General features: G+C 40.3%; 1 long non-coding RNA gene across 2 annotated transcripts in view; it reads left to right on the top strand.

Annotated features, from left to right (window-relative positions):
* The window catches only part of LOC128930755 (uncharacterized), a 46,593-nt gene extending 38,987 nt beyond the window's left edge, over nt 1–7,606 (top strand). For both annotated transcript variants that reach the window (XR_013531924.1, XR_013531925.1), the window contains exons 6-7: nt 2,900–4,412; nt 5,940–7,606. This is a non-coding gene — a long non-coding RNA (uncharacterized LOC128930755). The remainder of the gene's footprint in view (nt 1–2,899; nt 4,413–5,939) is intronic.
* Nucleotides 7,607–12,978: the final 5,372 nt, after the last annotated feature.

The raw sequence follows: 12,978 nt of genomic DNA on the forward strand, positions 1-12,978 counted from the left end.
GACAGAAAGAGCCATATTCATTGCAGCTCACCACTGGCCTTGTCTGAGCATGGTTTGGACAGTTGACTTCCTTCGGACAAAGCTTTGTGATTGGTACAAGAGGAGGTTCCTGCTTACACATCCAGTTAGGTTAGAAACTTCTAGGCAAACCTTAAAATATGTCAGGAGGCAGCTTTAGGCTAAGCTTAATTCAACACATCTTTTGGTGCTCAGCTTAAGTAAAGCTCTTACCTTAAACATGACCAGTCGAAGAACAGGGCTGTGCCTGTGTAGTCAGACCTGAAACTTCAGCCGTGTTTTGGAAAACAGTGACATTTGCCCCAAGTTACCGTGAAGCCCGCAGCTGTGGTCTGGGGTGATATTATCCATGTTCAGGGTGACCTTCATGATGCAGGAGCTCCACTGTTGCACAAGGCCCTGTCATCAGAGAGACCAAAATATATGCCCCTTTAGCAACTAAAACAGGCCTGGAGGTTACGGAAAGAAAAGTTAGCTACGGCTAAGAGTTCACAGAGAGACTTGCGTGCTAACTTCCTCAATTCCTATGGCTGTAAGAGAAACCTCACTTCTGCTAAACTCCCTAAGAAGTGGAGCTACCAGGCAAATTATCAGACCCTTCTAACTCTCTTGTTTTAAACAGGGTCTCGCTCTACAGCCCAAGCTGGAGTGCAGTGGTGTGATCATGGCTCACTGCAGCCTCAACCTCCTGAACTCAAGTGATCCTTCCGGGTCAGCCTCCTGAGTACCTGGGACCACAGGTTCATGTCACATGCTCAACTAATTTTTTTGTGTGTATTTTTTGTAGAGATGGAGTTTCACCATGTTGCCCAGGCTGTTCTCAAACTCCTTAATTCAAGCAATTTGCCCGCCTCAGGCTCCCAAAGTGCTGGGATTACAAGCATAATCTACTGTGCCAGACACCTTGTAACGCTTGACAACCCAGACCACTATTCCCACAGGGGACCAGCCTTACACACGTTCTTTCCTGATAAGTAACTGCAGCCCTTACTTCAGGTTCAGCACCGCATAGAGGCTTCACACAAACTGTCTTCACACACGGAGCCAAATTTCTTTTTTCTTTTTGGATATGCAGTTCCACTTTGTCACCCAGGCTGGAGTGCAATGGTGGAGTCACAGCTTATTGCAGCCTCTACCTCCCGGGCTCAACCGATTCACCTACCTCAGCCTCCCAAATAGTTGTTACCACGGGCGCGTGCCACCATGCCCAGCTAATTCTTTTATTTTTATTTGTTGTACAGACGAGGTTTCACCCTGTTGCCCAGTCTGGTCTCAAACACCTGAGCTCAAGTGATCCACCTGCCTTGGCCTCCCAAAGTGCTAGGATTACACAGGCATGAGCCACCATACCCTACCTCATTTTAACGCAAAAACATAGCCCTAAAGTGGACATGGGACATATGTTATGTATATGTTTACCCATCAGGCATGCAGTCAGCTCCCCTCATAAATATGTATAGTTCCCCCCAAACCTGCTGGATATGCATGACTCCATTGTGTAATATGATCCCTATGAGGCATGAGGCCCCAGCCTCTCTTCCCTCTTCAGCGAGAGAGAGAGCACCTTCTGTTTATGCCAGGGACTCTAACTTCACAGTCTGCAACCCAACTTCACCAATGCAACTCTCCTTTCTATTACACTCTTTGGTCATCCTGGTGGTCTTCTGCAAGACAGCTCCAAACTTTGCTTAAGGCTGCTGTAGGAGAGCAGAATAAGTCACCCCAAAAGATATCACTTTGACATAAGGGTTATTTTGAGCTGAAGACAATTGAGAAACAAGATCTGCTAAAAGAAAACTCTCGTAGGGGTTTTTTATACAGATTATTTCATCACCCAGTTGTTATGTTTAGAAACTATGAAAAGGTAATATATACTGGGGGCCCTGGGAACTGCTTAGGGCCAACCTGCCTCTCATTCTATTCAAAGTCACCCCTCTGCTCACTGAGATAGATGCATATGTGATTGCCTCCTTTGGAAAGGCTCATCGGAAACTCATTAGAATGCAACTGTTCCTCTGGGACCTGGAAACCCTCTCCCGGCTTCGAATCTTCCTGTTTTTGCTTGAGTCTCCCAGCCTTTCTAGACCAAACCAATGTACTTCTTACATATATTGATTGATGTCTCATGTCTCCCTAAATGCATAAGACGAAGCTGTGCTGCAACCACCTTGGGAACATGTGGTCAAGACTTCCTGAAGCTGTGTCACGGGCACATCCTCAACCTTTGCAAAACTTTCTAAGTTCACTGAGACCTGTCTCAGATGTTCTGGATTCACATACCCATTAGCTGTTTTCCCTGATGCTCTCCCTCCTCCCACCCTCCACCTTCCCAATGGCCCCGGTGTGTGTTGTTCCCCTCTTCGAGTCCATGCGTTCTTATCATTCAGCTCCCACATATAAGTGAGAACATGCAGTATTTGGTTTTCTGTTCTTGCGCTAGTTTGCTGAGGATAATGGCCTCCAGCTCTATCTGTGTTCTTGCAAAGGACATGATCTCATGCTTTTTTTACTCAACACGATATAAGCAAGTCAGGTAAGGGAGTGGAAAAAAAAAATCCCAAAACTCTCTGCACTCTTCTATTTGCCTAAAAGTAAGCTTAGACTGTTAATTACCAGAGACATAGGCCTAGAGAAATCTACATGTAAGAAAGCTTACTCAATTTCCCATTCATTTCCCTCCTGTATTTATCTTCCCAAAATTTGCAGCTGCTAGAAGCTTAAAAGGCCTTTTTCTTTCTTGACAAAGGTATTCTTGGGTGATTTGTTCTATGCCCTCCAAGCTCTAACCACATTTTTGAGTTACTCGTCACTGAGTTTCACCCCATGTGGATGTGCACGGCATGTCTGAATAAACTCTGTTTTTCTTTTGTTCTTTTGTCAGTTTAATTTCCAGGGCGGTAGCTGGAGAATTGAGAAGGAGAGAGGAAACAGTTGTTATTGTTGTTGTTTTTCCTTCTGCTCTGCTGGCACCCTGTGGAAATTCTTAAACATTTTGGTTAGGAAGAATTAATATCGTGAAAATGGCTATACTGCCCAAAGTAATTTACAGAATCAACGCTATCCCCATCAAGATACCATTGACTTTCTTCACAGAACTGGAAAAAACCACCATGAACTTCATATGGAACCAAAAGAGAGCCCGCATAGCCAAGTCAATTCTAAGCAAGAAGAACACAGCGGCGGGCATCACACTACCAGATTTCAAACTATACTACAAGGCTACAGTAATCAAAACAGCATGGTACTGGTACCAAAACAGAGAAATAGACCAATGGAACAAAACAGAGGCATCGGAGGCAACACAACATATCTACAACCATACAATCTTTGATAAACCTGACAAAAACAAGCAATGGGGAAAGGACTCCCTGTTTAATAAATGGTGTTGGGAAAACTGGCTAGCCATGTGCAGAAAGCAGAAACTGGACCCTTCTTGACACCTTACACTAAAATTAACTCCAGATGGATTAAAGACTTAAACATAAAACCTGGCACCATCAAAACCCTAGAAGAAAATCTAGGCAAAACCATCCAGGACATAGGAGTAGGCAAGGACTTCATGATCAAAACACCAAAAGCATTGGCAACAAAAGCCAAAATAGACAAATGGAACCTAATCAAACTCCACAGCTTCTGTACGGCAAAAGAAACAGTCACTAGAGTGAATTGGCAACCAACAGAATGGGAAAAAATCTTTGCAGTTTACCCATCTGACAAAGGGCTGATATCCAGAATTTACAAAGAACTCAAACAGATTTACAGGAAAAAAACAAACAAGCTCATTCAAAATTGGGCAAAGGATATAAACAGACTCTTTACAAAAGAAGACATATATGAGGCCAACAAACATATGAAAAAATGCTCATCATCACGGGTCATCAGAGAGATGCAAATCAAAACCACATTGAGATACCATCTCATGCCAGTTAGAACGGTGATCATTAAAAAATCTGGAGACAACAGATGCTGGAGAGGATGTGGAGAAATAGGAACACTTTCACACTGTTGGTGGGAGTGTAAATTAGTTCAACCAGTGTGGAAGACAGTGTGGCGATTCCTCAAGGCCTTAGAAATAGAAATTCCATGTGACCCAGCAATCCCATTACTGGGTATATATCCAAAGGACTATAAGTCATTCTACTATAAGGACACATGTACACGAATGTTCATTGCAGCACTGTTTACAATAGCAAAGACCTGGAATCAACCCAAATGCCCATTGATGATAGACTGGATTGGGAAACTGTGGCACATATACACCATGGAATATTATGCAGCAATCAGAAATGATGAGTTTGTGTTGTTTGTAGGGACATGGATGAATCTGGAGAACATCATTCTCAGCAAACTGACACAAGAACAGAAAATGAAATACCGCATATTCTCACTCATAGGTGGGTGATGAAAAATGAGAGCACATGGACACAGGGAGGGGAGTACTGAACACTGGGGTCTATTGGGGGGAAAAGGGGAGGGCCAGTGGGGAGGGGGAGGTGGGGAGGGATAGCCTGGGGAAAAATGACAACTGTGTGAAGGGGAGAAAGGCAGCAAAACACACTGCCATGTGTGTACCTATGCAACTGTCTTGCACGTTCTGCACATGTACCCCAAAACCTAAAATGCAATAACAAAATAAATAATAAATAAAAAAATAATAATAAAAAAAACGGAAACTTGAGACAAATGAAAATTGATGGAGTTTCATTGAGCAAAGAAGAGAAATGATTAAATTGGGCAGCCTCCAGAATCACAGCAGATTTAGAGAGACTCCAGGGGTGCCTCGTGGTCAGAACAAATCCATAAACAAAAAAAGTAAAGTGACGGACAGGAACCAGAAGTGCGGTACAGAAACAGTGAGTTTGCTTCCAGCTTGGCATTGGCACTTGCCTGATTTAAACCTACAGTTCCCAAACCCAGTCTGTATTGTGCATAATTATGGAAAAACTCATTAGTCGCAAATGTGTCCAATTCTGTGTGCTCTACTGTTGGTTATCTCAGATAACATTACATTAACATTCCTAAAGTACTGCATCTTAGAGATTTTCTAGAGCCAAGACACACAGGTAAGGACAAGACTAAGAAATAATTTATATTTTTAAATACTTCAAAAAAATTACCACAATACTTTTAGCAAAACTCACACTGAAATTGAGCCAAGAGAAAATGATCAATGGATGTTAAACCTGGCACTGAAAGTTTGATAAGAACCAAGATATTGGCTTCCTCTCAAAGTATTTCCCATAAAATTGTTAATAATTTCAAATTAATAAGTAATGAGAAAATAAGTAACTTTACAGTGGAGAAAACGGGAAGATACCACTTAATCAAGTGATGATAAGTGTTTAACCAATGTACTGTTGTTCACTATTTTGGTTAATTTTCATACTTTGCCATAATTTAAAATGCCATAATGAACAACTTTTGGCATTAATAATAGTTCATTTTCTCAAGACTCTGTCTCTAAAATATATTCAAACATACACAATAAAATTTATTTTTAAAAACAAAACAAAGTAAGTGGGAGCGTAGCATCAAAAACAATCGATACTGTGGACTACCAGTAGGGGCAAGGGTTGAAAAACTAACTATTGGGTGCTATGTTTAGTGTCTGGATGAAGGGTTTGATCATATCCTAAACCTCAGCATCACACAATACACCCGGGTAACAAATCTGCACATGTAGCCCCTGAATCTAAAATAAGAGTTGAAAATTTGAAAAAGAAGGTCTAATTTGTGGTCTGGCCAGCACTGGAGATGCAGTCAAGTAGACAAAGACCCCAGTTACTAAGCGGATGGCATGCAAAGAAAGGAGAGGAACTGCATATGGTATTTTTCTGACTTTCTCAATTGCTTGTAACTATTAGCTCATTTACGTCTCAGACAAACCGTGTCCCATGGTTATAATTCTCTTCACTTCACAGGTTGACCAAGAGCAGTTTTCAGTGTCCTGTACTATCAGAACACGTTAGTTTCTGTCCACTTAGGTCCTCCAACCTACCCACCATGGAGTCCATCTCTTCCACATTGTCCCCATATAAGCCATGCTTGCTGGTGCCAATGAAATCGTCGGTGGTGGGGAGAGGTACGTGCACGTGAAGAAAGGAGAAGAAGAGGAGGAAAGGTTCCTCACGGTGCCTGAGAAGACATCAATGACACTACTTGTGAATTTTCAACATCTATGAATGTGAAAAACAATGTGTTTTGGCTTCTCACAGACGTGACGTCTTTCCTTCTTCTCCATGCTGCAGAAGATAGAGTGGGTCCACCCAAGGGCTCCATCCTGCATGAAATGGATTCCAAGATCCTCCAGCACCTCAACTGCTCCCCAACCCCTTTGGTGATGCTACTGAAATGGTTTCTATAAACTTCATAAAGTCAATCAGAGAGGAAGGGATGGGGAGAAACAAAATGAACTAAGCTTGCAGTATACTCATCTTTGATCCTGAGGTCAATTTGCTTTCTATGTCTTCCTATTAGTTTGGTAACTGTTTGTCCTAGAATCACATAGACCCTGTTACGGGATGATAACAAAACATTATGAAATGTTAAGTTTTCTATTTGCGGTAACCTCTCAGGTCCTACATACCAGAAAAACTACTGATGTCAGATGCTCTCAAGGACCCTATGACAAGCTGACTTAACAAAGCATGCCATTTCTATATTCTGATTATTTCATTCCCTCTTACCCCAACCTATCAGTGACCCCAAGACCCTCCATGATTTCCCTAAAAAACCCAGCCCAGAACTCTTTGGAAAGATAGATTTGAGACCAGGCACAATGGCACACACATTGTAATCACAGAACTTTGGGAGGCTGAAGCAGGCAGATCACCCGAGGTTAGGAGTTCGAGAGCAGCCCGGCCAACATGGTGAAATCTTGTCTCTACTAAAAGTATAAAAAGTAGCCAGGCATGATGGTGGGCTCCTTTAATCCCAACTACCAGGGGGGCTGAGGTGGGAGAATTGCTGAACCCAGGAGGCAGAAGTTGCAGTGAGCTGAGACTGCACCACTGCACTCCAGCCTGGGCAACAGAGTGACACTCTGCCTCAAAAAAATAAAAATAAAAAAGATGGATTTGAGGTCTCCTCTCATGTTTGCACCGATTGTCCTGAAATTATTAAATTCTTTCTCTGCTGTAAACCCTGCTATCTCAGTGTATTGGTATGTTACTGTGCAGCAGGCATATGAACCTGGTAGTCCTGTGAGACCATCACAGTTCTTTTGATTCTCAGATGACGGGACAGCTGTAGAATATACTGCAAGCCAACACAGACCTCCCATATCATGAAAGTGCAAAAAGTCAAATCTAGCTCTGTTTGGTTGATGTTCTCACTGTTCATGAAGCCTCAAACTATAGTCACACCCTGAAAGATATCAAGAGATAGTGGTATGGAAGTCATTTCTTAGCAAGATCAAGAGTTTCATGAGCCATGAGCCAGGACAAACAGAAATGCCTTGGCATTTGCACACTGTAGGTTCTCACAAAAGGATACAGGGAACTCGGCTGACCCACTTTTACTTCGATAATCCATGTGCATCAATGGTAAGTCCCCAGCTACCCAGGGAAGCACACACCACAAATGCCATTTGTTGGGAAATTTTTGCTCTGATGAAATGTCAAAATATAAAAAAGAAAAATAAATGAATTTAAAAAACAAGACTTGTGTCATGGTGTCTTGAACAGTGACCCCTCAGAATTCATGTTCACTTGAAACCTCAGAATGGGACCTTATTTGGAAACGGGCCCTCTGGAGATTTAATTAGTTAAGAGGTGATCATTCTGGATTAGGATGAATCCCAAATTCAGTTAGGCTGTCCCTCTAAGAGAAGAGGAGACACAAGCACAGAAGAAAAGGCCATGTGGAAATGGAGAAATAAGACCACCAGCCAAATAAGACCTCCAGTGTCTGGAGCCACTAGGAGTGGGAGGAGGCAGAAAGGATCTTTCCCTAGAGCCTCCAGAAGAAACTGGATACCATTGTAGTAGATTGAATGGTAGCCCCCAGAAAGATATGTCCATATATTTAAAGCCAAGAACTTGAAATGAAGTCATTAGTTAGGGATCTGAAGATGAGGTCATCCTGGAATTAGGATGGGTGAAAACAGAACCACCATCCAGGGATGCAGATTCAGCACAAAAATTAAATAGGCCAGGCCACATGGCAAGGGCTGTCCCTGCTTGAAGGTCACGGGACTAAGAATGAAAAGCCCCTTCATTGGGGGTTCTATCCTCCAGACGTGTTGGGCTGGGAAAATTCAACCCTTGAAAACAGATAGCTATAAAAGGCACTGATTTCTGGCCCTGAATCCTAGAATGTTGCTCTTCTGCTTTAAAGGTCAAATTAAAGCCGTCTCATCTGAAGGCTTCTCACATGCTTTGGAATAAATAGAGTGAGAATAGATAAATACAGAAATAAATAAAACATTATCCTGGCAGAGGGCAGATTGTATTCCACATTATCCTCCAGAAGGGCAAATACAATAGAGAGATGAACTTGGTGGACAGTTCTCCTCACATGAGGTTTCATGTGTGCGGTTTTGAACTGGGAGTTTTCACATAAAAACACGGGCGTACTTTCTTACCGTCGGCATTTTCTGTCGGGAGAAATAACTTTTTTCTCGTCTGTCTGCGGTGATGCTGTTGTAGTGCAGGTTTCTATTGGAAAATTCAGCTTATTTTTTGTTTAATTTATAGAAGGGTGTTTGAAATATTCTTTATACTTGGCATATAAAGGACACTTTTAATGTACAGAAAAATTTTAGTGTAAAGAAATGTAAGCAGGGGAGGAGAAATATGAGGGGAAAAAAGAGCGTAAGAAGCAAGATATTGCAGCCAAAAGTCACAGAAAATGTTTAGCGATGGAAACCATTTCCGTTTCAGCTGCCACTGCGTGGAAATGACGGGAAGTAGAAACTTCCTCATTTCTCGTGGTACCCACAGGGCCAGCCGCCGTGGTTGATTTTATGTTCCGAGGCCACGTCAGGAGTGTGGTTGTTTACTGTGACGTTTGGACAGAAACGGAAGCCAAAGGAAGGAGGCGCCTTCAGTGAGGAGAGTCTCGGGGGCGGCCTTGGCTGGGCCGACTCCTCTGTGAGCCTCCGCAGCAATGGCTGGGACTCGGGCTGGGGCCTGGGAAGCACGCGGTCAGCCCGGGTTCGGGGACGCTTCTTGCTGATGAGTGTCAGCGCTGAGATATGTACGAATCAAGTCAGGATGCCCCTTCACGAAGTGTGTGCGTGTGTGTGTGTGTACATCACTAAATATATGTGTGTGTGTTTACCATCACTATATATACCTGTGTGTGTGTACATCCAGACTGCATGTGTGTATCTGTGTATATACATCACTAAATATATGTGTGTACCATCACTATATATACCTGTGTGTATACATCCAGATTACATGTGTGTGCAGTGTATACACATCACTAAATATATGTGTGTATACCATCACTATATATACCTGTGTGTGTATACATCCAGATTACATGTGTGCACAGTGTATATACACCACTAAATATATGTGTGTATACCATCACTATATATACCTGTGTGTATACACCCAGATTACATGTGTGTGCAGTGTATATACATCGCTAAATATATGTGTGTATACCATCACTATATATACCTGTGTGTATACATCCAGATTACATGTGTGTGCAGTGTATATACATCACTAAATATATGTGTGTATACCATCACTATATATACCTGTGTGTGTATACACCCAGATTACATGTGTGCAAAGTGTATATACATCACTAAATATATGTGGGTATACCATCACTATATATATACACATGTGTATACATCCAGATTACATATGTGTGTGTCTGTGTATATACATCACTAAATATATGTGTGTATACCATCACTATATATACCTGTGTGTATACACCCAGATTACATGTGTGTGCAGTGTATATACATCAGTAAATATACGTGTGTATACCATCACTATATATACCTGTGTGTGTATACATCCAGATTACATGTGTGCACAGTGTATATACACCACTAAATATACGTGTGTATACCATCACTATATATACCTGTGTGTATACACCCAGATTACATGTGTGTGCAGTGTATATACATCGCTAAATATATGTGTGTATACCATCACTATATATACCTGTGTGTGTATACATCCAGATTACATGTGTGCACAGTGTATATACACCACTAAATATATGTGTGTATACCATCACTATATATATACACATGTGTATACATCCAGATTACATATGTGTGTGTCTGTGTATATACATCACTAAATATATGTGTGTATACCATCACTATATATACCTGTGTGTATACATCCAGATTACATGTGTGTGCAGTGTATATACACCACTAAATATATGTGTGTATACCATCACTATATATACCTGTGTGTATACACCCAGATTACATGTGTGTGCAGTGTATATACACCACTAAATATACGTGTGTATACCATCACTATACCTGTGTGTATACACCCAGATTACATGTGTGTGCAGTGTATATACATCACTAAATATATGTGTGTATACCATCACTATATATACCTGTGTGTATACAGCCAGATTACATGTGTGTGCAGTGTATATACATCACTAAATATATGTGTGTATACCATCACTATATATACCTGTGTGTATTCATCCAGATTACATGTGTACGCAGTGTATATACACCACTAAATATATGTGTGTATACCATCACTATATATATACACGTGTGTATACATCAAGATTACATATGTGTGTGTCGGTGTATATACATCGCTAAATATATGTGTGTATACCATCACTATATATACCTGTGTGTATACATCCAGATTACATGTGTGTGCAGTGTATATAGACCACTAAATATATGTGTGTATACCATCACTATATATACCTGTGTGTGTATACATCCAGATTACATGTGTGCACAGTGTATATACACCACTAAATATATGTGTGTATACCATCACTATATATACCTGTGCGTATACATCCAGATTACATGTGTGTGCAGTGTATATACATCACTAAATATATGTGTGTATACCATCACTATATATACCTGTGTGTATTCATCCAGATTACATGTGTACGCAGTGTATATACACCACTAAATATATGTGTGTATACCATCACTATATATATACACGTGTGTATACATCCAGATTACATATGTGTGTGTCGGTGTATATACATCGCTAAATATATGTGTGTTTACCATCACTATATATACCTGTGTGTATACATCCAGATTACATGTGTGTGCAGTGTATATACACCACTAAATATATGTGTGTATACCATCACTATATATACCTGTGCGTATACATCCAGATTACATGTGTGTGCAGTGTATATACATCACTAAATATATGTGTGTATACCATCACTATATATACCTGTGTGTATACATCCAGATTACATGTGTGTGCAGTGTATATACATCACTAAATATATGTGTGTATACCATCACTATATATACCTGTGTGTATACACCCAGATTACATGTGTGCACAGTGTATATACACCACTAAATATATGTGTGTATACCATCACTATATATATACACATGTGTATACATCCAGATTACATATGTGTGTGTCTGTGTATATACATCACTTAATATATGTGTGTATACCATCACTATATATACCTGTGTGTATACAGCCAGATTACATGTGTGTGCAGTGTATATAGACCACTAAATATATGTGTGTATACCATCACTATATATACCTGTGTGTGTATACATCCAGATTACATGTGAGCGCAGTGTATATACACCACTAAATATATGTGTGTATACCATCACTATATATACCTGTGCGTATACATCCAGATTACATGTGTGTGCAGTGTATATACATCACTAAATATATGTGCGTATACCATCACTATATATACCTGTGTGTATACATCCAGATTACATGTGTGTGCAGAGTATATACATCACTAAATATATGTGTGTATACCATCACTATATATACCTGTGTGTGTATACATCCAGATTACATGTGTGCACAGTGTATATACACCACTAAATATATGTGTGTATACCATCACTATATATATACACGTGTGTATACATCCAGATTACATATGTGTGTGTCTGTGTATATACATCACTTAATATATGTGTGTATACCATCACTATATATACCTGTGTATGTATACATCCAGATTGCATGTGTGTGCAGTGTATATACATCACTAAATATATGTGTGTCTACCATCACTATATATACCTGTGTGTGAGTATATATCGGGACTGTATGAGTGTGTGTCTATATACATCACTAAATATGTGTGTGTATATCATCAGTATATATATGTGTGTGTGTGTATGTATACCATCACTATATATACTTGTCTGTGTGTATACATCCAGATTGCATATGTGTGTGCAGTGTATATACATCACTAAATATATGTGTGTATACCATCACTATATATACAAGTGTGTATGTATGCATCCAGATTGTATGTGTGTGCAGAGTATATACATCACTAAATATATGTGTATATACCATGACTATATATATATGTGTGTGTATGTGTATAAATCCAGACTGCATGTGTGAGTGTGCACATGTTTGAGATATAGCATATATAAGAAGTGCACATTCATGTTAAATGCAGAGACACATAGAGCTAGATACACGAATAAGTGGATATAGACATAGGCACATGAATGCATAGACACATAATATAGATAAATGGAGTGATAAAGAGATCCAAGTAGATACATGGGTATATGATTGATACATAAATAGATATAGATACATGTATCAATATATAGATAGAAGTGGATTCATGGCTAAATAAATCATGGATAGAGGTAGATACATGGATGAATAGGCAGACAGATACGTAAGTCGGGGGATGGATGGATGGATGGAGATAGACCGACAGATACACAGACAGGTACATAGATTGAGAGAGAGAGAGTAGACAAATGGA

Source organism: Callithrix jacchus, chromosome Y (genome assembly GCF_049354715.1).
Source record: "Callithrix jacchus isolate 240 chromosome Y, calJac240_pri, whole genome shotgun sequence".
Classification (NCBI taxonomy): Eukaryota; Metazoa; Chordata; class Mammalia; order Primates; family Cebidae; genus Callithrix; species Callithrix jacchus.